Source organism: Schistocerca cancellata, chromosome 9 (genome assembly GCF_023864275.1).
Source record: "Schistocerca cancellata isolate TAMUIC-IGC-003103 chromosome 9, iqSchCanc2.1, whole genome shotgun sequence".
Classification (NCBI taxonomy): domain Eukaryota; kingdom Metazoa; phylum Arthropoda; class Insecta; order Orthoptera; family Acrididae; genus Schistocerca; species Schistocerca cancellata.
The window spans coordinates 296,375,048-296,402,313 of record NC_064634.1 but is presented as its reverse complement, the minus strand read 5'-3'; positions in this window follow the sequence as shown (position 1 = coordinate 296,402,313).

The following is a 27,266-nucleotide window of genomic DNA, read 5'->3' as shown; positions in this document are numbered from 1 at the left end:
GCACAGCGGACACACCAGGAACCACGGTGTTGGCCGTCGAATGGCGCTAGCTGCGCAGCATTTGTGCACCGCCGCCGTCAGTGTCAGCCAGTTTGCCGTGGCATACGGAGCTCCATCGCAGTCTTTAACACTGGTAGCATGCCGCGACAGCGTGGACGTGAACCGTATGTGCAGTTGACGGACTTTGAGCGAGGGCGTATAGTGGGCATGCGGGAGGCCGGGTGGACGTACCGCCGAATTGCTCAACACGTGGGGCGTGAGGTCTCCACAGTACATCGATGTTGTCGCCAGTGGTCGGCGGAAGGTGCACGTGCCCGTCGACCTGGGACCGGACCGCAGCGACGCACGGATGCACGCCAAGACCGTAGGATCCTACGCAGTGCCGTAGGGGACAGCACCGCCACTTCCCAGCAAATTAGGGACACTGTTGCTCCTGGGGTATCGGCGAGGACCATTCGCAACCGTCTCCATGAAGCTGGGCTACGGTCCCGCACACCGTTAGGCCGTCTTCCGCTCACGCCCCAACATCGTGCAGCCCGCCTCCAGTGGTGTCGCGACAGGCGTGAATGGAGGGACGAATGGAGACGTGTCGTCTTCAGCGATGAGAGTCGCTTCTGCCTTGGTGCCAATGATGGTCGTATGCGTGTTTGGCGCCGTGCAGGTGAGTGACACAATCAGGACTGCATACGACCGAGGCACACAGGGCCAACACCCGGCATCATGGTGTGGGGAGCGATCTCCTACACTGGCCGTACACCACTGGTGATCGTCGAGGGGACACTGAATAGTGCACGGTACATCCAAACCGTCATCGAACCCATCGTTCTACCATTCCTAGACCGGCAAGGGAACGTGCTGTTCCAACAGGACAATGCACGTCCGTATGTATCCCGTGCCACCCAACGTGCTCTAGAAGGTGTAAGTCAACTACCCTGGCCAGCAAGATCTCCGGATCTGTCCCCCATTGAGCATGTTTGGGACTGGATGAAGCGTCGTCTCACGCGGTCTGCACGTCCAGCACGAACGCTGGTCCAACTGAGGCGCCAGGTGGAAATGGCATGGCAAGCCGTTCCACAGGACTACATCCAGCATCTCTACGATCGTCTCCATGGGAGAATAGCAGCCTGCATTGCTGCGAAAGGTGGATATACACTGTACTAGTGCCGACATTGTGCATGCTCTGTTGCCTGTGTCTATGTGCCTGTGGTTCTGTCAGTGTGATCATGTGATGTATCTGACCCCAGGAATGTGTCAATAAAGTTTCCCCTTCCTGGGACAATGAATTCACGGTGTTCTTATTTCAATTTCCAGGAGTGTACATGTGTCTAAAACTTCATCGGATTTTCACAGTGGTTACCATTTCGCCACCGATCGGAACTTACTTTCCGAACAGCCCTCGTATTATAAAAGACGTTATACGAGCAATACTTTATTTAGTTATTTTAAAATCGCACTGTCAACACCTTGTTATGAGTGTCAGCGATTCGAGATCTCGTTATGCACTTATGTTTGATTCTTGAAACTACTTGCTCGATGCCAGAAAATGACGAGAAAAGAACAGCATGCCTATTAAAGTTGGGATATTTTTCTCCAGTTACATACTTTTGATGATATTCTAATGGAGGTACGCTGTTAAACTTTTTCTTAAAGACTGAATCGCACTGAAAAGCTACATCGATCCTTTTCCACCACAAAAATCCTCAGAAACTTCGTCTATGTTTATGGGGAGAAAGGGGGAAAGACACTGAAACTGTTCATGTTACTCTACTCCTCTCCATATTCACATTAATCATGGGAAATATAATTCTAACAGAACGAGCCAGAACTACATAAAACATTGTCTCACATGAAATGTTCAAAATACGTTCTTGGTTACGTTTGGTTAGTATGTACAGTAAGTTGTAATTCTTACTTCATCGTCAGTGTTTGTCATTAGAATGTAACGAAGGTAATGTTGTGACGACTCACTTAACCCTCTAACCGGAACATCGTTTACTCGGCGGTAAGATGGAACATCGGTCTGCTAGACCGCTAGGACATTTAAAGTGTATTTTTCTCTATTTTTATGACTTTTCCGCACTTCTACGTTGCTTCTCTCTCTCTTTAAGGTGTAATTAAACATAATAATAGGTTTTTGAACCATAATATTTGTTAAAATACCAGTAAATTCAAGTTTATTACTAGGAAAAACTTTAATTTGCAGTGTTTTGTTGTTTACACATTACTCCTTTAGAAATACTTTTTTTTACATTATTATAGTTACAACACAAAGAAAATGAATACTAAAATGTAATGCAAAGAAAAAATTTAACTTTTATTTTTAATTGCACAAGTCTTGCACACTTTTCGTGAACACTCCAAGCACGTTGGTTCTTCGCAAGAAATACACTTGTAGGCAGTTTTCCTCTTTTTTTGATATGGACAAAATCGACAGGTTTTTCTTTTACCAAGTGTGTCCGTCGGACACTCATCAACTCGAACAACAAATTTATTCCGTTGGCTAACGATTTGCTTTTCTTTTGCTGCCTCTTCTTCTAAAGATGAAATAATACTTTGTAGCTCTTGAGGCAGATTGGAGATTGCCAGTCGGGATTTTACGAAATCGTAGACCAAATATAGAGAAACTCTTTTCAGGAAATCAAAACGTGATACGGTTTTCTTCTCTCCAAAAAGTCCATAAAGTATACTTGCGTTTGATCCAGCCATGGCCACCATGTGGTAAAAAATAGCCAACGGCCACCTTCTTGTTTTGCGATTAGTAGAATAAACACTGCACTTCATATCTAGCGTGTCTATTCCACTTTTTGTGGCGTTATAAAAAGATATGATTTCAGGTTTATCATTTGAAACGTCAGTGTAATTGGAATGATGCATTGACGAAAGAAGTAGGACTGCCTTATTCCTTTTTGGGACATAAGAAAGCAGAGTCATTTCTTTCGTAAAGCCATAAAGGCTGGACCCAATTTCACGATCGCTTCTTGCTTGAAATTCTGCTGGTATCTGGGGTCTGTTTCTTTTTAGTGTCCCAACTAATGTCAAATTGTGAGCTAGTAGCTCCTGGGCAAGTTCCACAGAACAAAACCAATTGTCGCAACTAATATTTCTGTTTGTGCCATACAGCCCTTTAGATAGGCGGATTACAGACTGCGTGGGAATGCTCTTTTTCTTTTCTGCTGTAGAAAGTGTGGCTCCATCACAGCCTTTGCCGGAGTAGATGTAGGCATTGTAAATATATGCATTGTGTGCATCTGCCAGACCCATGACCTTAATGCCATATTTAGCCGGTTTATTCGGCATATATATACGAAATTTAACCCTCCCTCTGAAAGGCACCAAAGTTTCATCAACTGTCAAATGCGCTCCAGGGCTATAAATTTGTTGGCAGTTCCAAATAAACTTATTAAATATGTCTGTAATGGCAGCAGCTGGGTCATATTTTTCCCTCTGTTCCCTCGTGCTCGAGTCATCGAATCTAAATGCCCTAAGCAATATTCCTAATCGCTTTTCTGTTATTATTGATCGAAAAATTGGCCTCCCCAAGACCGAAGTGGAAAACAGCGAGGTCATAGGCTCCCTCGCAGATTTGAATATGCTGCAAAGAACTGTGACTCCAATCACAGCGTTCACTTCCTGCACAGTAGTGTCTCTGTAAGCTACACTTTCTTTTAGTTCAATAACAGAACGAATTTTGGCCAACTTTTCATTAGTATGCTTTACAATCGTCTCAATCATGTCGTCAGTAAACAAAAGGCGCCACACTTCACCTGGGAGTGGGTTTTTCCCCACGGTAAGAGCAGGCCCTTGTATCTTTGATAGCCGTACCTTTATTATATTGGATGCTGCTGTTCGCGTCTTAGAGCGAACAGGAGTTGATGACCATGTGAAACACTTGTTTCTTCCGTAGTAAGAAACTGGAAGACGACTCTCATCTAGAGTGTCATCAGAACGCGTAGATGAGCTAGCAACATCAGCAGGCTTCTGTGGAGTGATTAGTCTGCTTCCACCAGAAGTTATGTCAGACTGTGGTTGCTCTCCAGTTTCTTCGCGAACTGCGGTATTTTCGACTTCAAATATTTCTCGAATAGTTTCATCATCGCGATCATCATCATTGGGAGAGTCATCGTCATTATCTGTTTCATTGCGAAGATCTTGGATAGTAAGGTCCTCATCTGGAATGCATGATTCATCTGAATCCACTTCCGAGTCTGATTCTTCAAGGTAATTTTGAGAGCGTGCAAGGGCTACAATTCTTTTCGACCGATTTGAAACATATTTCGGACCTTCCATTGTAAACCTGCAAGGAAAAAGGGAAAAATGAGTTTTAACGAAATTTAATGGGGATAATTCTATCGCTGTAATAAGTTTGCGCGGTAAATTGGAGAATGTGTGTGAAAAACGGAAAGAGGAAAAATTAAAACGTTAAATACGAGTTGTTACACTTTTTTCTCGTTCTTCTATGAACACAAAAGTATTAAGCATCGTGTGGTGGCAAAATTTCAATCAAATAGATGAAATGTTGCTACACAGAAAACAGAAGAGTTCAAAGAGTGGAACATCGGTCATACAGACCGACAAATGCGTGATACTTTAGGAACACCGGTCTGGGAGACCGGCAAAAATTTGACACTTTTAGGAACACCCGGTCTGTCAGACCGGGAGGGGAATGCATTTTTTCGGAACACGGTCTCACAGACCGACAATACGTAACAAAAATTCTACTTACTTGAAAACAATGCATGCGCCGACAATACGTTGTTGGCCAGCTGCGGTTCGGGACCCGACTGAAGATTACTGGGCTTCTCCCCACCCTCACGAACAATGCAGCGCCGTTAGCATTGTTAATGTCAACTATGGCGGTATCTCAGACCGATGTTCCGTTCAAAGGGTTAATCGCTTGTATAGAAATGTAAAATGAATTGCTACATCTTTAAAAAAAGGTAAATTAATTAATTAACTAACTTGACCTTTGACTTTGACACAAATCAGACAGGTACTGCATTTAAACTCTCTTTTGATTCTTTTTTTTTTTTTGCCTAGACGCATACATTTAAAAATTTTTCTTTGCCCGTCTAAGATACACAGTTATCAGTGAAAAAAATTTGACCATAAATGATTATGATTTCTTCGTGGCTGCTGTAAAGAGAGAACGTGTTAGGGAAAGGATGAGTTGGCGGTCGGAGGTTTCCGTTTCTTTGGTTCACAGGAAACGCTAGGCAAAGTCGGAGAAAACCGCTACAACTCGCGATGAAGACTCCGTCTCTCTTGGCAGCTAAAGTACTCACAGTCGCCGTAAGATTTTCTGGAAACACTTTTTGAATGAGAAGGCTAAACAACAATGGCAGTGTGGTATCTTCTGACTAACAAACTGGCCGCTTAGGGAACGTCTGGAACACATGAGCTGACGGCGAAATATTGCGCGTCGTTCGGACCGTGATAGTAGCAGATTCGCTCAGTATTGTTAATTTGCGAAGAAATCACTATGCACTGTATTGCTAAACACACTAATAGTTGTTACGAAGGGCCGGGGATCCAACATCGAAGTTCGTAGACGATATTTACCATCTTTTTGGTTCAAAAATGGTGCAAATGGCTCTGAGCACTATGGGACTTAACTTCTAAGGTCATCAGTCCCCTAGAACTTAGAACTACTTAAACCTAACTAACCTAAGGACATCACACACATCCATGCCCGAGGCAGGATTCGAACCTGCGACCTTAGCGGTCACGCGGTTCCAGACTGTAGCGCCTTTAACCGCTTGGCCACCCCGGCCGGCTTACCATCTTTTTCATAAGAGAACTTCTTATTTTTGGTAATTGCGATTACAAGTTGTATCTCCTCTCACTTCAAGTTACGTCTATATGCAAACTTATCTGACCCAAAAAAAATCTCGAATAGCCATTTCTTATCTCCAACAACTGCAAAAAAAGGCTAGATTTTTTTTTCAGCAAAGAGCGTTGTCGTCACAGCAAAGAGCGTTGTCGTCTCAATTACGGTAGCGCATCATCGCTGGTACTCGCAGCCAGAATATTACATTATGTACGGACATTTCAATTCTTCTTATTCCTGTTGTTTCGCCAGCATTGGGTAGATGAAATACTACACACATTAAAACTGCTACACCACGAAGATGACGGGCTACAGACGCTAAATTTAACCGACAGTTAGAAGATGCTCTGATATGCAAATAATTAGCTTTTCAGACCATTCGCACAAGGTTGGCGCCGGTGACGACACCTACAACGTGCTGACATGAGAAAAGTTTCCAACCGATTTCTCATACACAAACAGCAGTTGACCGGCGTTGCCTGACGAAACGTTGTTGTGATGCCTCGTGTGAGAAGGAGAAATGCGTACCATCACGTTTCCGACGTCGATAAAGGTCGGATTGTAGCCTATCGCGATTGCGGTTTGTCGTATCGCGACATTGCTGCTCGCGTTGGTCGAGGTCCAATGACTGTTAGCAGAATATGGAATCGGTGGGTTCAGGAGGGTAATACGGAATGCCGTGCTGGGTCCCAACGGCCTCGTATCACTAGCAGTCGAGATGACAGGTATCTTATCCGCATGGCTGTAAGGGATCGTGCAGCCACGTCTCGATCCCTGAATCAACAGATGGGGACGTTTGCAAGACAACAACCATTTGCACTAACAGTTCGACGACGTTTGCAGCAGCATGGTCTATCAGCTCGGAGACCATGGCTGCGGTTACCCTTGACGCTGCGTCACAGACAGGAGCGCCTGCGATGGTGTACTCAACGACGAACCTGTCTGCACGTAAGGCAAAACGTCACTTTTTCGGATGAATCCAGGTTCTGTTTACAGCATCATGATGGTCACATCCGTGTTTGGCGACATTGTGGTGAACGCACATTGGAAGCGTGTATTCGTCATCGCCATACTGGCGTATCACCCGGCGTGATGGTATGGGGTGCCATTGGTTACACGTCTCGGTCACCTCTTGTTCGCACTGAGGGCACTTTGAACAGTGGACATTCCATTTCAGATGTGTTACGACCCGTGACTCTACCCTTCATTCGATCCCTGTGAAACCCTACGTTTCAGCAGGATAATGCACGACCGCATGTTGCAGGTCCTGTACGGGCCTTTCTGGATACAGAAAATGTTCGATTGCTGCCCTGGCCAGCACATTCTCCAGATCTCTCACCAACTGAAAACGTCTGGTCAATGGTGTCTGCATGGGCAGCTGTACCTGTACACTCCATCCAAGCTCTGTTTGACTCAATGCCCAGGTGTATCAAGGCCGTTATTACGGGCAGAGGTGGTTGTTCTGGGTACTGATTTCTCAGGATCTATGCACCCAAATTGCGTGAAAATGTAATCACATGTCAGTTCTAGTATAATATATTTGTCCAATGAATACCCGTTTATCATCTGCATATCTTCTTGGTGTAGCAAATTTAATGGCCAGTAATGTATTTTTCAGTGATCATCCCGAACTGCGCAACCACGTAGAGGCAACTGCCTGAGGTACATAATTTACGTAGCGTCCGGTACAGCGCAATGGAAGTGTCCCCACATGCGGAGTTGGCAGATGCCCATTTGGTGTACGGATTAACAGATATAACAGTATTGACGCTCAGCGCTTGTATCTAAACAGTTTTCCAGAACGACGGTTCCTCGACAAGACGTCGTTTGGAGTATCCGATCATCATCTCAGGTAGCATGGAAAGCTTGAGACTATTACTCGCGAGTGGGGAATTCCTGGAAGGACGGGGACATCTCAACTGAAGGAGGAATATCTTATACATAGATAGCTACATGACTACTCTGCGTTTCACACTTACGTGCCTGTGGGAGGGTCATCGAATTAACTTCAAGTTATTTCTTTGCTGTTCCTCTCTCGAACAGAGCGCGGGAAGATCGAAGAGTTACATGTTTCAGTGCGAGCTCTCATTTCTCTCATTTTTTTTACAGTGATCATTTCTCCTTATATAGGTGGCCGCCAACAAAATATTTTCGTATACCGAGGAGAAAGGTGGTGAAAGTTCGTGAAAAGATCCCGTCGCAATCAAAAACACCTCCACCCGAACTCACGTATCATTTTCACGACACTCTCTCCCCTATTTCGAGATAATAAAGAACAAGCTGTCCTTCTTTAAACTTTTTCGATGCCTCCCATCAGCCCTATCTGATGCGGATCCCACACCGTCAGCAATACTCCAGAGGAGGACGCAAGGTGTAGTGTAGGCAGTCTGATTAGTGGACCTGTTGCCTCTTCTGAGTGTTCTGCCAACAAATTGCGGTCTTTGGAACTTTCCCCACAACGTTGTCAATGTGATAGTTCCAGTTTAAGGTATTCGTAACTATAATTCTTAAGTATTTAGTTCAGTTCACTGCCTTTAGATTTGTGTGATTTATTGTGTTATCGAAATTCAGTGAATTCCTTTTAGTATTCATTTGGATGACTTCATATTTTTCATTATTTAGAGCCCTTTGCCACTTTTCGTACCATAAAGATACCTTGTATAAATCACTTTGCAATTGGTTCTCATCATCTGATGAATTTACGACACGGTAAATGTCAGCATCATCTGCAAATAATCTAAAATGACTGCTCACATTGTCTTCTAAATCGTTTGTATAGATTGGAATGAAGGTCGTATACATGGAAGAACCCAGGAGATACTAGAACGTCTCAGACAGATTATATAATGGTAAGACAGAGATTTAGGAACCAGGTTTTAAATTGTAAGACATTTCCAGGGGCAGATGTGGACACTGACCACAATCTATTGGTTATGAACTGTAGCTTAAAACTGAAGAAACTGCAAAAAGGTGGGAATTTAAGGAGATGGAACCTGGATAAACTGAAAGAACCAGAGGTTGTACAGAGTTTCAGGGAGAGCACAAGGGAAAAACTGACAGGAATGGGGGGAAGAAATACAGTAGAAGAAGAATGGGTAGCTCTGAGGGATGAATTGGTGAAGGCAGCAGAGGATCAAGTAGGTAAAAAGACGAAGGCTAGTAGAAATTCTTGGGTAACAGAAGAAATACTGAATTTAATTGATGAAAGGAGAAAATACAAAAATGCAGAAAATGAAGCAGGCAAAAAGGAATACAAACGTCTCAAAAATGAGATCGACAGAAAGTGCAAAATGGCTAAGCAGGGATGGCTAGAGGACAAATGTAAGGATGTAGAGGCTTATCTCACGAGGGGTAAGTTAGATACTGCCTACAGGAAAATTAAAGAGACCTTTGGAGAAAAGAGAACCACTTGTATGAATATCAAGAGCTCAGATGGAAACCCAGTTCAAAGCAAAGAAGGGAAAGCAGAAAGGTGGAAGGAGTTATAGAGGGTCTATACAGGGGCGATGTTCTTGAGGACAATATTATGGAAGTGGAAGAGGATGTAGATGAAAATGGAATGGGAGATGTGATACTGCGTGAAGAGTTTGACAGACCACTGAAAGACCTAAGTCGAAACAAGGCTCTGGGAGTAGACAACATTCCATTAGAACTACTGACAGCCTTGGGAGAGCCAGTCCTGACAAAACTCTACCATCTGGTGAGCAAGATGTATGAGACGGAAATTCCCTCAGACTTCAAAGAGAAAATAATAATTCAAATCCCAAAGAAAGCAGGTGCTGACAGATGTGAAAATTACCGAACAATCAGTTTAATAGGTCACGTATGGAAAATTCTAAAGCGAATTCTTTACAGACGAATGGAAAATCTGGTAGAACCTGACCTCGGGGAAGATCAGTTTGGATTCCGTAGAAATGTTGGAACACACGAGGCAATACTGACTATACGACCTATCTTAGAAGAATGATTAAGGAATGGCAAACCTACGTTTCTAGCACTTGTAGACTTAGAGAAAGCTTTTGACAATGTTGACTGGAATACTCTCTTTCAAATTCTGAAGGTGGCGGGGGTAAAATACAGCGAGCGAAAGGCTATTTACAATTTGTACAGAAACCAGATGTCAGTAAGAGTCGACGGATATGAAAGGGAAGCAGTGATTGGGAAGGGAGTGACACAGGGTTGTAGCCTCTCCCCGATGCTATTCAATCTGTATATTGAGCAAGCAGTAAAGGAAACAGAAGAAATATTCGGAGTAGGTATTAAAATCCATGGAGAAGAAATAAAAACCTTGAGGTTTGCCGATGACATTGTAATTCTGTCAGAGACAGCAAAGGACCTGGAAGAGCAGTTGAACGGAATGGACAGTGTCTTGAAAGGAGGATATAAGATGAACATCAACAAAAGTAAAACGAGGATAATGGAATGTAGTCGAATTAAGTCGGGTGATGCTGAGGGAATTAGATTAGGAAATGAGACGCTTAAATAGTAAATGAGTTTCGCTATTTGGGGAGCAAAATAACTGATGATGGTCGAAGTAGGGAGGATATAAAATGTAGACTGGCAATGCGAAGGAAAGAATTTCTGAAGAAGAGAAATTTGTTAACATCGAGTATAGATTTAAGTGTCAGGAAGTCGTTTTTGAAAGTATTTGTATGGAGTGTAGCCGTGTATGGAAGTGAAACACGGACGATAAATAGTTTAGATAAGAAGAGAATAGAAGCTTTCGAAATGTGGTGCTACAGAAGAATGCTAAAGATTAGATGGGTAGATCACATAAGTAATGAGGAGGTATTTAATAGAATTGGGGAGAAGAGGAGTTTGTGGCACAACTTGACTAGAAGAAGGGATCGGTTGGTAGGACATGTTCTGAGGCATCAAGGGGTCACCAATTTAGTACTGGAGGGTAGCGTGGAGGGTAAAAATCGTAGAGGGAGACCAAGAGATGAATACACTAAGCAGATTCAGAAGGATGTAGGCTGCAGTAGGTACTGAGAGATGAAGAATCTTGCACAGGATAGAGTAGCATGGAGAGTTGTTTCAAACCAGTCTCAGTCTCAGGACTGAAGACCGCAACAACAACAAACACAACAACAGATTGGAATAGCAGAGGGGCCCGTAACACTTTCTTAGGGAACGTCAGATATCACTTCTTTTTGAATCGATGACTTTCCGTCAGTTAGTACGAACTGTGACCTTTATGACAGTAGAGCACAAATCCAGTTGCACTACTGAGACGATACTCCATAGAAGTCGCTTTCAGGAATTGCGTCAATAGCTTTCTGGAAATCTAGAAACATAGAATCAATTTGACATCCCCTTTAAATAGCACTCACTATTTAATGTGAGCGAAGAGATATGTGTGTTTTACAAGAAAGATATTTTCTGAATCCGTGCTGACTAATTGAAAATAAAATCGTTTTCTTGGAAGTGATTCACACTGCCCAAGCACAGTATTTGTTCCACAATCCTAAGGCAAATCGACTTGATGTTGGTCTGTAATTCAGAGGGTTATTCCTAAATAGGAATAAAGAAAATTCTTTCTTGAGTATTAGGATCCTGCGCAACTTTCCAGTCGCTAGGTAAGTATCTTTCGTCGAGCAAGAGGTTATATGTGATTGCTAAGTACGGAGCTGTTGTATCAGCATACTCTGAAAGGAACGTAACTGGTATACACTCCAGACCGGAGGACTTGTATTCGTTAAGTGACATTCTGTAAGCTGCATCACTGCACCAGGGATATCTACTCATGCTGGCAGCTGGTCTTAAGTCTAATTCTGGACTATTTACTTCTTCTTCTTTGGTGAAGGAATTTCGGAAAACCGTGTTAAGTAATTCCGCTTTAGCGTCACTGTCATCGGTAACATTACCATTGCTATCTCGCAGAGAAGATACTGATGGTGTCTTGCCAGGGATGTACTTTACATACGACCAGAGTTTCGTTTTGGAAGCTATTATAAGCATCTCGCATATAACTCCGCGCTAAATTTCGAGCTTCAGTAAAATATAGCCAATATTGGAGACTTGACATTCTTTTAAAAGTGGCATTGTTTTCTGCTGCTTCCTCAACAGTGTTATCACCTTTTTGTGTACCATGGAGTATCAGTACCATCTCTCATTAATTTATTTGGTATATATATTTCGGTTGCCGTCGATACTACATACATAAAAAAAAGTTTTGCATCACCCTGGTTTCCAGAACCCTGAAGACAGACGTTGACTGTGGATATTGTATCACAGGCACAGTCCCTTTGACCGTTCAGAGATGTCAGTAAACCTGCCCAAATATGTAAACAACCTTGCATGAACAGCGCTTATTAGACGGGGGGGGGGGGGGGGGGATGGGTCCGGCAGCCGATTAGTTCCAGTCATTCCACCAAGAAGGACGTACACGGCTCGTGTTGTCTGTAGTTCAACCATGCCTAGATGGTCATAGCGCGGTTCGATCGCGTTCGCATTGTTACTTTGTGCCAGGAAGGGCTCTCAAGAAGGGAAGTGTCCAGGCGTCTCGGAGTGAACCAAAGCGATGTTGTTCGGACATGGAGGAGATACAGAGAGACAGGAACTGTCGATGACACGCCTCGCTAGGCCGTCCAATTGCTACTACTGCTGTGGATGACCGCTACCTACGGATTATGGCTCGGAGGAACCCTGATAGCAACGCCATCATGGTGAATAATGCTCTTCGTGCAGCCACAAGACGTCGTGTTACGACTCAAACTGCGCACAAATAGGCTGCATGATGCGCAGCTTCACTACCGATGTCCATGGCGAGGTCCATCTTTGCAACCACGACACCACGCAGCGAGGTGCAGATGGGCCCAACAACAAGCCGAATGGCCCGCGAGGACTGGCATCACGTTCTCTTCACCGATGAGTGTCACATATGCCTTCAACAAGACTATCGTCGGAGACGTGTTTGGAGGCAACCCGGTCAGGCTGAACTCCTTAGATGCACTGTTCAGCGAGTGCAGCAAGGTGGAGGCTCCCTGGTGTTTTGGGGTGGCATTACGTGGGACCGACTTGCGCCACTGGTGGTCATGGAAGGCGCCGTTAGGGCTGTACCATACGTGAATACCATCCATCGACCGATAGTGCAACCATATCGGCAGCATACTGGCGAGGCATTCGTCTTCATGGACGACAATTCGCGCCCCCATCGGGCACATCTTGTGAATAACTTCCTTCAGGATAACAACATCGCTCGACTAGAGTGGCAGCATGTTCTCCAGACATGAACTATTTCGAAAGTGCCCGGGGTAGATTGGAAAGGACTGTTTATGGTCGACGTGACCCACCTACCACTCTGAGGGATCTACGCAGAATCGCCATTGAGGAGTGGGGCAATCTGGACCAACAGTGCCTGGATGAACTTATGGATAGAATATCACGACGAATACAGGCAGGCATCAATGCAAGAGGACGTGCTACTGGGTATTAGAGGTACCGGTGTGTACAGCAATCTGGAGCACCACCTCTGAAGGTCTCATGGTGGTACAACATGCAATGTGTGGTTTTCATAAGCAGTAAAAAGGGCGGAAATGATGTTTATGTTGATCTCTATTCCAATTTTCTGTACAGGTTCCGGAACTCTCGGAACGGAGGTAATGCAAAACGTTTTTCTGATGTGTGTATTTCTTTGAATCCAACCCCATCCGGTCTGAGTTTACATAATCGTGCAATTGATCAGAACCCTAATGTCACCGTAAGACAATTAGCTGCAACAAGTAATACTGACCACATGCCTGTCTGGAGAGTGTTACATGAGAGTCTGCTGTATCCGTACCATGTGCAGGTGCTAAGAGCAGCTGATTTTCCTGCACTAGTACACTTCTGTGAATGATTCATTCAACAATGTGTTAACCCTCATTTTAGTGCAAACGAGCTGGTTTCAGACTGATCAGGATGTACATTTTCACAGTCAGCACGCATGGGCTGTCGAGAATCCACGCAATTGAGCAATCACGTCATCAACAAAGATTTTCTGTCAAAATTTGGACCGACATTGCGGGTGACTGTTAGGGTCTAATGTTCTTCCACTCAGGCTCAACGAAGAAACTTACTATATTTTCTTACTCCACCTGTTCTGCTAGAACATGCGCCTTTAGAAGTGCGGCAAACACGCAGTTCATGCATGACGGAGCTCCGCCTCATTTTACCGTCAATGTTCGTACGCTTCTAAATTAAAGATTGTGTGACAGATGTGTAGGTGGAATTTGACCAATTAATTCAATGGCCTCCACGCTCTCAGGACCAAAACCCACTAGATTTACTTTGGGGCATTTGAAAGCTCTGGTGTACAGAACCCCAATAGACGATATACAGAGTTTCCGTGCGATGTTGTGGAACGCTGTGAAATAATATACAGTTCTCCAGAGATACATCAGCGCACCAGAGACTCAATGCGACGACGGGTTGATCTTTGTATCTTTGCTTACGGAGGGAATTTCGCACAATTCAACTAGCGACGTGTTTTTTAGTGTACTAATATGTTTTTTCCCTGGGTGTTTCCCATGATTAATGTGTTGAAGAGTTTTAGAAATGGTACTATAATGTGGAAATAAAGCGTTCCTTGAGCAATGTACGTATAATATGATTTTTTCCTCTATGCTTCCTGAAAGTTTGGAAATACCTTAATGTTACATCTCGTAGATTGATTGCGCACTTGTTCCGAGTTGCTCAGCGAGTGAAGGGCTCCAACGGTGTGCAAGACGTCATCGGCATGTGTGAGAGGGATGTTGGGGAGTTAGTGGCCGTACACACCGACCACATCCAGCGTGGTCGAGTGGCGGCGATCATGATCGCCGCTGCTGGGAGAACCGTCCATCCGTCAGCTGGCGGAAACGAAAGCTGCCGCATATTGATTCGCCCATTTGTCTGGCGCGTTCTCCGCGGAGGGCCAGGGCTCCGCATCTGAAAGTCGAAGCGCAGATAGGGGATCGCACCGGCCCGGTTAATGGCGGCATCCATCGCCGCTGGCTGCGCCGACGCTCCACTTCTCACCTCTGCACCAAGTGCGCCATCCTCCGCGGAAGACGTCACTCAGTGGCGGAACCCACGGAAATACGGCGGAGTTGTACCGTTTTTATTGTTTATTCTACCCAATAACATCAGACTGCATATCTAACGCACAAACAGCGTGTAATGGTACTTGAATTACGTAACCATTACGGCACCTTACCTCAACCTCTCGATACCAGCAATATTCTACTGTGTTTCTGTAAAGTAGTTAACATATTTCTGAGACAACATTCAGATTTGATTTCATTGACTGTAGAGGTACTTTGATACATCGATATGTTTATATTGCAATGATATTATTCCTATGTGTATTCTTTCTTTTGTCACTATGATCTTTGACGTACTTGTAATTCTGATTTTTGGGCGCGTAAGCGGTTATTAGAGAGTCAAGTCTTGGTCGTCATGTTGAAAAGACGCAAATTGTAGTCAGTTTATGAAATGAGGAAGATATTTTCAAGTATGTTTTATATTGTGATGTAATGTTTTGTGAGTTACGTGATATTGCAAAAAAAAGTAATAAAAAAGAAGTGTAACTTAAATTCGGAGTGCTGATTACTATTTTACATCACCATTGTCCTAACTTGCAAAAGTTTAATCTTCAAGAATGGTTTGTGAAGCGCATCTACAAAACTTTTGAATACCGCAGAATAACACCTATGCCTCTTTGCATCCGAGGTTGGAATCATCACTACCTAGATTTTCGACGATTGAGCCATGAGTTCACAACCAGACTAGCGTGGGAAACACGAAAAGATGAGTGCCTAGTTTATCCATTATTTCATGAAATGACTTTATTAACTGTGCTATAATGACACCTACCACATAATGTAACTTTGTTGTTGCCCGAAAATGTAATATTTAGCAGCGTGAGCAACACTACAATCATAATTAAATTTTAGCTTTGTTGTGGTAGGGTTGTTAGAAGCGGGAGGACCACACTATGTGAACACCAAAAGCACAACACATTACCATGAACAATACGATACAGGAAAACCGTCGCCATTCAAAACATTCCCCAGTCGTCTCGGAATGGATAAACATACGTTCTGTATGGTTTTACGGCTATCTTATACCATTCTTCCCGAAAAACAGTGGCAAGTTCAGGTAACGATGACGGAGGTGGATAGCGATTAAGCACTCTTCTCTTCAAAGCAGACGACAAAGACTCAGTAATACTGAGAGAACTGGCATTTGTGGCTGACTGTGAAAGTATTCTATCAACTTACGTAAATTGAAGATGTAGAACCGTGAGGGGTTGCCGCGCGGTCTGAGGCGTCTTGTCACGGTCCGCGCGGCTTACCCCGTCGGAGGTTTGTGTCCTACCTTGGGCACTGGTGTGTGTCGTACTTAGCGTAAGTTAGATTAAATAGTGCGTAAGCTTAGGGGCCTATGACCTCAGCAGTTTGGTTCCATAATTCCTTACCATAAATTTAAAAAAAAATGAAAGTGGAGTGGGGAGAAAGGAAAGGAAAGAGCAAGAACTATTGATGTGAGCTGCATCGGGACTTCGTGCACAGTCAGAGACGAAAAGTCAAAATGTATACCAGACCAGGACTCGAACCTGGGATCTCCCACTTACCAGGCAGTTGCGTTAACCACTGCACCACCCGACGCAGGGGGCAGCGAAATTGCGCCGATTATCTCGGCACACTTCTCGGACGACTCACATTCCCACCTAGCGCCTCTTATCTGCAGTCTACATCCATGTCCTCTATGCTCGTTACTTTGAGATTCCCGCAGGAGGTCGAACGTAACTGTGCATCTGCACTTAAGGTGGTGGATACATTGATCATAGAGACGAATCAATTATATTCTTTCAGACCTGTTCAAAAGAACAGACACCATGCATTCATATATATGATTCTATTAACGCCTACATACATTTTGCGTAAAGACTGAAGAAAAGATAAGAGAAATCAGGTTTTGTACAACAGCATATAGACTGCTGTTTTTCCCTTATTCCATTTGCGACTGGTCCAGGAAAGGAAATGACTAGCAAAGGTGGAAGGTATCCTCTGCCATACACCACATGGTTACCTGCGGAGTATGTATGCAGATGGAGATGTAGCATTCAACACAATGAAGAGAGCATGCAACAACTGTTAAATATGCTAAATTAGCATTTCAGCCCAACAGCAAGAAATAAGTAGAAGTTACGCCATCTAGATTCTGTACAGAAGAAAACGTAGAATGTTGTGTGTTAGTGAGTTACTCGCGTTATACCTCGTGTACAAAGCATAAAGGTCTACCAATAAATGTCGGAATTCGACAGCAGCATGATCGAGGCCTATCGAGACGGAAATTTCTCATTCCGTGATATTGCCGGTTCTGGTGGTCGGGATCCCATCGTTGCCATACGAATAAGGAATCGATGGGTTCAAGAGAAACTTGCTCAGCATCATGCAGAATCTCATGGACCCATGCGACTAGCTCCCGAGACGATGGACATATTCTTTGCTTGGCTACGCAGGACAACATACAGGCACTGAAGTATCTTGAGCCAGGAAGTGGATGTCTTTTAGCAAGACAAGTATCCATGTGGACAATGCAACATCTGGACCACGACACACACACACTATATATATATATATATATATATATATATATATATATATATATATATATATATATATACTTGTCTTGCTACAAAGACATCCACTTCCTGACTCAAAGTACTTCAGTGCCTGTATGTATTCCTGCATAGCTAAGCAAAGAATATGTCCGTCCTCACGGGAGCTAGTCGCATGGACATGGGTCCACGAGATTCTGCATGGTGTTGAGCATAATTTATTAATGTTCACCCTATGCCCGAATGAACCAAGGGCTATGAACAGCGTTTCTTAACCACAGTTCAGCAGAAGTTTCTGCATATGGGCCTCCGCAGGAGGCGCCTCGTTCATGCACCCATGCTGACCGGTGTTCATCAGTGACGAAGGCTGAAATCTGTATGCCAATACAGCAACTAGACATGCACTGAAAGAACTGAAAGAAAACAGGTAGCCCTTTCAGATGAACTAAGTTTTACACTCTTTCGGACAGATGGCCGATGGCGTGTATGGCCCTGCAACAGTTGTTGAAAGGGTCCAGGATGAAAGAGGGAGTGTTCTTGTCTGTGGTACGTTTTTGTGGGATTCCCTGGGTGATCCATTCATTCTGTAAGCCGCAAAGAATCAACGTAAGTATGAAATTATCCTTGCGGACCATGTCCACCCTTACAGGCAGTTTATTTTTTTCTTCGGAGGGATGGTATCTAGAGGCGTGTGTGGTGAGAGCACCAGTATAAGTTTACCGTACTCCCCTGGCTACCAAAATCCTCGAGTTTAAAGCCAGTCGAGATTCTATGGGACCACGTAGATCGGGCTGTTCACCCCATGGATACACAAATGAGAACCCTAGCTCAGCTGGCCATGCCACTGTGTAAATACATGTGTGTGTGTGTGTGTATGTGTGTGTGTGTGTGTGTGTGTGTGTGTGTGTGTGTTAATTAATAAAATCGACAAACTGCAGCGACGGATTTTTGGATGGAAATGGAGGGAAAACGGGCCTATGAACATGTGTCCGGAAATGAACAGTGTGCGTGCAACGACAACAAATCACCCCGGAACCCAGTACAGAGTTGCATCGCATCCACGTCACAATAGATGTTCAGAGTGGCCTCCATGGGATGTAGTGCACACTTTCACACGTCGCATTATGGTCTGCCGCACTCTTTCGCACGTTCTGAGAAGCTGTTGAAATGGCTGCACATCAGGAACTGGTTCAGCATACACAGTGCATTTCAGATGTCCCCAGAGGTAAAAATTAATGGGTTTTAAGTCTGGTGATCTAGCAGGCTAAACTAAAGGGCCGCTGCGTCCTATCCAACTTTCGGGGAAGATGTTGTTGAGATGTCGGCGAACTGTAATGCGCAAGTGAGCTGGTGCTCTATCATGCAGAAACCACGCAATCCGTCTTATTGCCAAGGTCACATTATCAAGCAGTCCAACAGAGTATTCCACAGCAAGTCCATGCACGTTCCTCTGTCGAAGAGCTGAGGAATAATAAACGGTCTAAGTATTTGATCGCCAAGAGTCCTTATCGACGACTCAGCCATTCCCCGAGGACTGTCTGTAGCTCACAGAACACGATTATGCAGATTGACGATGCCAGTTCTGGTAAAGATTGGTTCTTCGGTTAAAAGAACTGCTGACAGAAATCCCATGATTGTGATGGTCTGGTGGAAAAACCATCGATAAATCCTTCCCGTAGAGGAAAATCCGCTGTTGGTAATCCATGCACTCGTTGCAGGTGATGGGGATAGTAGTGGTTGTCATGCGGGATGCATATAAACATACTTTGGCTTACACCATGTTAGCAGATTACTTGCCTGGAGCTTCTACTAGGGTTTGTCTCGATATTTTACAGAACCCAGTCCTCCAAATCTGGTGTACGCACAGCCCACCATCTCCCTGCACGTTCGTCTGCCTGAAAGGACCCATGACCACACAAACGCCCAAAAAGGGCTTCAAATGTTTGATACTCTTAGTGTCTGTGAGGATAATTGTTTTGATACAGCTGTGCAGTCTCTCGACCGTTCCATCTACTTGGCCGTACACAAACACCATATTTACTTATTTCCGACATGAATGCCGGACTACTCTGCTGCTTACTATATGCTACGTCAGTCACACAAACTGGAACACATGGAACATACAGCACGTGGTCAGAGGAAGTTTCATTCGTCGGCGCTATCTACAGTGGCAACGATGCATTTCCAGACATATGTTCATAGAACTTTCTTTCCTCCATTTCCAGTCAGGAACCGGTATCAGTCCCTGCAGTTTGTCGGTTTCAGTAATGTTCACGGTATATTATTATTATTTTCGATTATTCCCTTTTAAGAGAGCGATTGAACTTGAGTAGTCATGATTTCTTCTTCCCAAATTCTTTTCATACGTTCACTGTGTTCTCTCTTGCGTTCTTCCGATCATCTTTTTCCCGTTCTATTCTCCGTGTGTTCTTGTTTAAATGTGGGTTTCTTTATGATGTTTCTAAACTGTTCACTATTGTTTATGTTGTCTTGTGTTATCCCCAGTTCTTTGATGTCTTGTTCTGTTTCAGTGATCCATTTTGTCTGTCTTGTTTTTGCTCTTGTTTACTATCTCAAAGATTTGCCTTGTGAGCCTGCTTTTATTCATCCTGCTGATATGTCCATAAAATTTCATCTTTCCCTTTCTAATGGTGTCTGTTATTGTTTCTATGTCTTTGTCAATCTCTCTAGTTGGCCTCTTCATCCAAATTCCTTCCCGAAACACTGGTCAATATATTTTCCTCAGAATTTTTCTTTCCTGCTTTTCGATCTCTCTGATCTTCGTATGATCATAAATCACTGTAGTTTCTGCAGCATAAAGTGCTTCTGGAGGACTACTGTGTTGTAATGCCTTAGTTTCGCATTGACAGAAATAGTTTCTTATTATAGTAATTCCAAGTGAGTTGATACGCTTTTTGTAATCTGGAGAATCTGTATTTATTGGCTATTGAGTTCAGTTCTGATGGTTGGATTATCTCTCCGATATATGTGAAGTGGGCAACTTGTGCCACTTTCCCGTATTGGGTAGTAATGGGGAGAATATCTACAGGTTTGTTTTCAATACACTGTGTTTTCTCGTAGGAGATTTGCAGCCCAGTTTTCTGTGAGATTTAAAGTAGTTTTTCCAATGCAAGTTTGGCTTCTTCTCTATTGTTCGTTAGAAAGGCAAGATCGTCCCCGAAAGCCAGACACTTTACCCGGATTCTCTGCTCTTTTTTAATCCCAAGATGAATTCCTTTTATTTCCTTTTCCCATGTCTTCACAATTTTTTCCAGAACCATATTAAACATAAGGGGGGAATTCCATCTGCTTGGTATATATTCACCTAACGTTACCGCTGGATATATTTCGTAAACCACATCAAATACTGACGAACCGATTCCCCAGACCGAACGTGAGGAGAGGGGCTAGTGTAATTGTTTAATACAAACCATATGTTCCGCCTCTGGAACAAATTGCACCTTACCTTGCGCAAAATTCAATCTCCTGCTGCTTTTAAGAAGAAGTTGAAGCATTTCCTACTACCATCCTCATGAAGTTCTCCACAAAATTAATGTACAAGGCCAATCCTCTCATCTGTCAAACAGCAAAGCTAGCGTCTCCTATCTTGCTCCTGAGATGCCTTCCTCTTCATCTATCTCTATTAGCCACGCAATCTTCTTTTCCTTTATATTTCCTTAATTATGTTTCATCATGTCTCTCTATTCTTCTCCTCCCTTCACCATGAGTCTCCCTCATACTCCCTGCTGCCAGCACTCCTATCTAAAATCTGCCTCTTCAATAATGTCTAATTATAACAGTACTTATGATCTACGAATATAAACTCTATATGTATGTATTTTTCCAGGTGTACCTTTCTAATTGTTTATTTCACTTTTTGTACTAGATGTAGTTTAACATGCCTACTGAAACATATGAATGTAAAATAAGTAGAATGCCTGGTTAGATGTAAGAGAGGGCCTGATGGCCCTAATCTTGCCAGGTGAAATAAATAAATAAATAAATATAAAAATGCACGGAAGTATGTTTTTTAACACAAACCTACGTTTTTTTAAATGGAACCACGTTAGCTTTGTTAGCACATCTGAACATATAAACAAATACGTCATCAGTGCCGTTTGTTGCATTGTAAAATGTTAATTACATCCGAAGATATTGTAACCTAAAGTTGACGCTTGAAACCTCCGACGTTCAGTTGCGTGTTGTAACAAACACGGGCCACGGTCGGCGAGCAGCATCTGCAGGGACATGTTTACGATGACGACCGTGTTTATGAGTGTGGCTGTAGTGCACTATTGTGGTTTGGTCTAGCTGTCGCAGTGTCCGCATGTAGCGCTTGCTGCTATTGTTATTCTGCATTCGTCTCCGCACGCAGACCAACTGTAGTACACCGTGTTACCAGACGTCTGTGATAGTGCAGTGTTGTAGGAACTGTGACCATGGTGTATTCGAACTCTGAAAAGGCGGAGATGATACTCATCTATGGCAAGTGTCGACGAAACGCAGCTGAAGCCTGCAGAGTGTATGCAAAACGGTACCCGGACAGAGAGCATCCAACGTGCCCCGTACATCGCAAAACATCTATCGCCAACTGTGTGCAACAGGTATGGTCGTAGCACGCAAACTGGTCTGTAACAGGCCCGTCACAGGAGAAGCGGACGCAGTTGGCGTGTTAGCTGCTGTTGCCATGAACCCACACATGAGTACACGGGACATTGCGAGAGCCGGTGGACTGAGTCAAAGTAGTGTCATACGCATACTGCATCGTCACCGCTTTCACCCGTTTCATGTGTCGCTACATCAGCAACTACATGGTGATGACTTTAATCATCGAGTGCAATTCTGTCAATGGGCATTAACAGAGAATGCTTTGCAGTTCTACCTGTTTACCGATGAAGCGGGTTTCACAAAGCACGGGGCAGTGAACCTACGGAACATGCATTACTGGTCCGTGGACAATCCTCGCTGGCTCAGACAGGTAGAGCGACAGCGACCGTAGACTGTAAATGTATGATGCGGAATCATTGGCGACCACCTCATTGGTCCTCACTTCATTGCAGGGGCCCAAACAGCTGCAACATACATCGCGTTTCTACAGAATGATCTGCCAACGTTGCTCGAAAATGTCCCACTGGAAACGCGTCGACGTATGTGGTATCAGCATGATGGTGCACCTGCACATTCCGCAATTAACACTAGGATGACCCTTGACAGGATGTTCGACGGGCGTTTCATAGGACGTGGAGGACGCATAAATTGGGCCAACCCATTCCCCTGATCTTACACCTCTGGACTTCTTTCTGTGGTGTACGTTAAAGGAGAATGTGTACCGTCATGTGCCTACAACCCCAGAGGATATGAAACAACGTATTGTGGCAGCCTGCGGCGACATTACACCAGATGTACTGCGGCGTGTACGACATTCATTACGCCACAGATTGCAATTGTGTGCAGCAAATGATGGCCACCACATTGAACATCTATTGGCCTGACATGTCGGGACACACTCTATTCCACTACGTAATTGAAAACGGAAACCACGTGTGTACGTGTACCTCACCCCTCATGGTAATGTACATGTGCGTCAGTGAAAAAGACCAATAAAATGGCGTTAGCATGTGGACGTAATGTGCTGTTCCAGTCTCTTCTATACCTAAGGTCCATCAACGTTCCCTTTGGATCCCTACGTAATTCGGTGCTCTCCGATACACACGATCGAACAGCGGAGGAGTGGTACTCAAGCGTCGACTTTAGGTTACAATATCTCCGGATGTAATTAACATTTTACAATGCAACAAACGGCACTGATTACGTATTCGTTTATATGTTCAGATGTGCTAACAAAACTAACGGGGTTCCATTTTAAAAAACGTAGGTTTGTGTTAAAAAAACATACTTCCGTGCATTTTTTTATGGTTTGTATTAACCAATTACACTATATATATATATATATATATATATATATATATATATATATATGTGTGTGTGTGTGTGTGTGTGTGTGTGGTGTGTGTGTGAGAGAGAGAGAGAGAGAGAGAGAGAGTGAGTGTGTGTGTGTGTGTGTGTGTGTGTGTGTGTGTGCGCATAAATCAGTGGTACAGTAATTTAGTAGGTCTGGGAAGAAATTGTGTAATTAATTAGATTTACATGATGTTCTTGTAGTGGGTTGAATGCGCACAACTAGACTTCTCTTAACAATTAAATGCTTCGTCGATATACGAAATACTCTATTATAGTGTAGTGACCTTCTGAAGATTTGAGTGAAGTACAGTGGGGATTCAGTCTGCGTGGATGAGGTTCTTTTCATTTTTGCTCCTCGTAAAAATCTGCAAATGATAAATAGCGGAAACTGACGCAGATGAAAGAATAAGGTAGTAAAAGCAAAACGTTCCAGTAAACATACAGGATTATTACAAATGATTGAAGCGATTTCACAGCTCTACAATAACTTTATTATTTGAGATATTTTCACAATGCTTTGCACACACATACAAAAACTCAAAAAGTTTTTTTAGGCATTCACAAATGTTCGATATGTGCCCCTTTAGTGATTCGGCAGACATCAAGCCGATAATCAAGTTCCTCCCACACTCGGCGCAGCATGTCCCCATCAATGAGTTCGAAAGCATCGTTGATGCGAGCTCGCAGTTCTGGCACGTTTCTTGGTAGAGGAGGTTTAAACACTGAATCTTTCACATAACCACACAGAAAGAAATCGCATGGGGTTAAGTCGGGAGAGCGTGGACACTGAATAGTGCACGGTACATCCAAACCGTCATCGAACCCATCGTTCTACCATTCCTAGACCGGCAAGGGAACTTGCTGTTCCAACAGGACAATGCACGTCCGCATGTATCCCGTGCCACCCAACGTGCTCTAGAAGGTGTAAGTCAACTACCCTGGCCAGCAAGATCTCCGGATCTGTCCCCCATTAAGCATGTTTGGGACTGGATGAAGCGTCGTCTCACGCGGTCTGCACGTCCAGCACGAACGCTGGTCCAACTGAGGCGCCAGGTGGAAATGGCATGGCAAGCCGTTCCACAGGACTACATCCAGCATCTCTACGATCGTCTCCATGGGAGAATAGCAGCCTGCATTGCTGCGAAAGGTGGATATACACTGTACTAGTGCCGACATTGTGCATGCTCTGTTGCCTGTGTCTATGTGCCTGTGGTTCTGTCAGTGTGATCATGTGATGTATCTAACCCCAGGAATGTGTCAATAAAGTTTCCCCTTCCTGGGACAATGAATTCACGGTGTTCTTATTTCAATTTCCAGGAGTGTATATGAGTTAAACTGAGGGCAGATCGTGATGGCCTGGAGTCTAAGCACGAGCGTTCCGGGAACTGCACGACTTTTCGCGAAGTGCTGTGGTGTCTTGAACACGTGACGAAACCACGGTGAAACAACGTCCAGAAGTCGTGGGGTTGAGCGGCCATCCCTCATTACAGATGTCGGACGTCAAAGGCTTGCTAGACTGGTAAAACTGGTAAAACTTAATGCTGGGCAGAGTACAGGTGTGTCTGAACACACAGTGCACCGAACACTCCCAACGATGGGCCTCCGCAGCTGACGACCCATGCATGTGCCAATGTTACCACCACAATACCGTCAACTATGACTGAAATGGGAATTGACCATCGGCACTGGACGTTAGCGTAGTGGCAGAGCGTTAGATAGTTTGAAGAACCTCGAAACCTTCTTCATCATGCCCGTGGGAGGGCGCGAATCCGTCGTCTTATAGGGGAACAGCTTCTTGTCATCTGTACTGCGGGACGGAGACAATCTGGGGGAGGCTCCATTGTGCTTTGAGGAACAGTCACGTGGGCATCGAGGGGTCTAGTGGAGTTCGTCCAAGGCACCATAATGGCCAAGAAATATCGTACACTGGTTGCAGACCACGTACAGCCATTCACGACGATCATGTTTCCCGCATTTTTCAACAAGATAATACGCCATGTTACAAGGCCGGGAGTGTGACGGAGTGGTTCGAGAAACACAGTGGCGAGTTCCAGTTGATGTACTCACCCCCTACCCAACTCACCAGATCTGAACCCCATCGAACACATCTGGGATGGGACTGAACGTGGTGTCAGAGCTCATCGCCCCCTCGCCGAAGTTAGGTGAGTTGTGTGTGTGTGTGTGTGTGTGTGTGTGTGTGTGTGTGTGTGTGTGTGTGTGTGCAGATGTGGTGCCAACTCCCTCCAGCTACCTACCAAGGCCTCATTGCTTCCATTCCACGATGCGTCTTCACTGTTATCCGTACGAAAAGTGGACATACCGTCTATTTGGTAGATGGTCGTAATGTTGTGGATGATGAGTGTATGCTCCAGACATACGTTCTCAGAAATTTCTTCCTCAAATTAAGGATTATGTTTGACACTAGTAGACTGGTCTTGGCCAGGAGTGCCCCTTTCTCCAATGCTAGTCTGTTCCTCATGTCCTTGCTCCGTCCATCGTAGGTTATTTTGCTGCCTAGGGAGCAGAATTCCATAACTTCATCTACTTTGTGATTACCGATTCCGATATTAAGTTCGTTCCATTCAACAGCGCCTTTAATCCTCCTTCGCTTTCACTGAGCATAGTAATGTCATCGGCGAACCTTGTCGCTGATATCCTTTCACCTTGAATTGTAATACCACTCTTGGTGATTTCTTTTGTTTTCGTCATTGCTCCTTTGATGGGTACATTGAATAGTAGGACGGAAAGAATACATCCCTGCCTCACACCTTTTTCAATCCGAGCACTTCGTTCTTGGTCTTCCACTCTTATTCTTCCCTCTTGGTTCTGGGTATGTTTTGTATATTACCCGCCTTTCCCTATAGATGACCTCTATTTTTCTCAGAACATCGAACACCCTGCTCCATTTTACATTGTCGAACGCTTTCTCCAGGCCGACAGGTCATATGAACGCATCTTGATTTTTCTTCAGTCTTGCTTCCATTATCAGCCGCAACGTAGCCGTATATCAGCAGCGAACGCCCCGTCACGAATGCTCCACATTGTGAAACGTTGCGCAAGAGGCATAGGTGAAATTTGAGCCCAGTTGATGTTTGTATTCCAAATACCTTTGTACTAACTAGGGCAATATGTCGTATTGAAGTCAACGGCGTCTTCGAGCCACACATTCGTAATTATCTCGCAAACGGGTCTTTTGCGGACTCCTGTTTACTCTAACGTTGCTCTTTCTACTATCGTGTACTTGACCCGTTAAAATACTTACTTCTTTCTGTGTAACTGGAAAGAGACGTCGACCATATTGAGTGTCTTGCCTTACTTGCTAGAAATTTTCTAAATGTTTTCATACGTTTCTCTTCAGAAGTTTTGATGTACATACTTTTCTTTTCATACTTCAAGACTTTCTTATGTTTTGGGCCCTAATCAACATCAAAATCTTTGTGGCATCGTTTTAACAGGTAGTGCAGATTTGATGTCTCTCCACCTGTGGCCTAAGACCACTCACACTCTTTACATGGCGTTGTTACGATCCTCCATTCTTTCAAAAATATGCCTCACGTCCGATACGGCAAACCACAGAAATAATTATTTTCTGGTTAAAAAATGTAATAATATTTTCACACGAGCTGTTTTGCTAACAGAATCCTCACCCCTAGGCAAACTTCGACGTACCTGTTTCTCTGTACGTCACCTAAAGAGTACTGGAATACACAGTGTCAATACCCGTCTGCTATCTTTCGTAGAATTATCGAAATTATGGCTTCATACTAGAGCATCACCATCGACACTCAGTAATCGGTCAGATGTATCTTACGTTAGCAACATTTTTCACAAATAGGTTACACTTCGTAAACATTTTTCCAGTGTACCTTCTAGTATATACTTACCCTATAA